Source organism: Populus euphratica, unplaced genomic scaffold, assembly GCF_000495115.2.
Source record: "Populus euphratica unplaced genomic scaffold, PopEup_1.0 scaffold507.1, whole genome shotgun sequence".
Classification (NCBI taxonomy): domain Eukaryota; kingdom Viridiplantae; phylum Streptophyta; class Magnoliopsida; order Malpighiales; family Salicaceae; genus Populus; species Populus euphratica.
In genome coordinates this window covers 108,337-110,569 of record NW_011500383.1, presented here as the reverse complement: position 1 = coordinate 110,569, position 2,233 = coordinate 108,337, and positions in this window count along the sequence as shown.

Genomic DNA, 2,233 nt, shown 5'->3' with positions numbered 1-2,233 from the left:
GGGATGTTATATAGGGAGAGGGTGCATCGTAGAAGCGGATGAGGAAGAAAGGTCGGACCTAATTTGTTGCCACGTAAGATGACACGTTTGGTGACCTGGCAAGTGATTGGTGTTGACTTAATTGCCACTTTGCATGTGAGTAATCCTATCCACCATGAAGTTGATGCTGGTGGGTAGCCATTGCCGGTGCTTCCATGGCTTGGCTCAAAATTTGAGAGTGAGTTTTAATTTGTTTTTTTTTTTAATTAAAATTTGAATTTTTAAAAATTATTTTTAGTTTTTTAAATTATTTTAATATATTAGTATTAAAAATAAATTTTTATTTTTTAAAATAAAATATACTTTAAAGCTTTCGCACATCCTCTTAATTTGCTGTGATCTTCTTTACCAATCAAGTTAAGAGGATGTAAACAATTATACATACTCATCAACAGCTGTTAGATGATGATAAAAAAATCATAACAAAACTTATATATGTGAAAAAGCAGCTGTTAGATGATGATAAAAAAATCATAGCAGAACTTGTAATTATTTATATGTGATAAAAAACTTTGTAATTTGTACTTAGATAATAAAATATGTCGGTAAAAGAGAAAAAAATAAATTTCTAGTTATATTAACTACAACAGTTTAAATCTTAAAATGTTTTCAAACATTTTGATTAAAAATAATTTCAAAAAAACACTTGATTATAAATAAATTTTACAAATTATTATAATTATAATTATAATTATTTGTGGTTAAAATTTTTATTTTCTACAACACCAAAATCACATAATATAACAAAATTTAACAAGGGTAATCATGCTCCAGTGCTAATTTGATATTGTATTTTCAATTATATTTTGTAAATATATTAAATTAGTATTTTTCTGTACTTTTCTATAATTTTGATACGTTAAATATAAAAAAATTAAAAAAATATTTTTAAAAAATAAAAATAAAAATATATTAAAATAATATTTTTTTCATGCTTATCTGTTATTTAAAAAAATTAAAATCTTCAAGTTTGTTAAAGAGATTAGTAGAGTATTTTTCAAAGTATTTTTTATTTAAAATATATTAAAATAATAATTTTTATTTTTTAATATTAACATATCAAAATAATATAAAAACAAAAAAAATAATTTAAAACAAAATTAATTTAAAATTTTATTAAAAAAAAAAAACAGGGCAACTAGTGCCCCAAGCACGTCTTTAATAATTTTGGTTTGAATGACGTATCTCATGTGATGGATAGAGCTAAGCCCGCCACCAAGCCGAAGCTACAAGCGGCTCTTTAGGTGGATTAGGTGTGAACACGGTTTCATATAGAATCTTTAGGTTTAAAGGCACAAGTGTGAACACAATCAAGGGAAAGGAATCTATCACTTTGATGCCCTAGCCACTACATGATCGCGTGTGGCTCCTAACGTTTTCAATCATATGATTATTTACCCGAAGTTTAGGTAAATTAAGTACTTTATGTTCATAATTATGACAATTAAGCTTTTAATTAATTTATTCCCTTCACACCAACCAAGATGACCTGTCCCTTTTTCTTAGATTTGAAAATAAAAATGAAAACAACACCTCCTTTAGTTATTCAGAACTCCAAATATATTAATATTCATATTAATTAATTAATTTCTAAATTTATTATTTAGATCTCACCTATTTGAGTTATATAAATTTTAGAGTTATTGAAGTTTTGCGTAATCATTAACTTAAAAATCTATAAAATTAATTAAAATACATGTAAAATTATTCAAATATCTACATTAAAAATAATAAAATCATAATATATTATCTTAAAATATAAAAATCATAATATATACATTTGAGTAGTCCACTTTCTAATTTGCACTTCATTATATGATATACATACTAGACGGAAAGAAAAATAGTTTTGTTCAATTAAATAAATAGATTTGGCATCTCATCTTTTTTCCTAGCCAAATTCTTTTTTATTATACTTCATCATGTTTTATTTACCCATGAAACACTACAATGTGAAAGAAATGTGTTATTAAAAAAGAATACAAGAATTTAAATTATTTTAAAAGTTTAAAATTTTTAAATTAAAATAATTTATTTATATAATATTAAAATCTTAACGATGAAATAATTATGAATTTAAATTTTACTCTTTTACTGCTAAGATAGTATAACTTGGGAGAAGACATCAATCTTTTAGTCGTGTCAAGTTTTTGGCGCCGAAAATACATGTTAAAATATATTATAAATTATTATA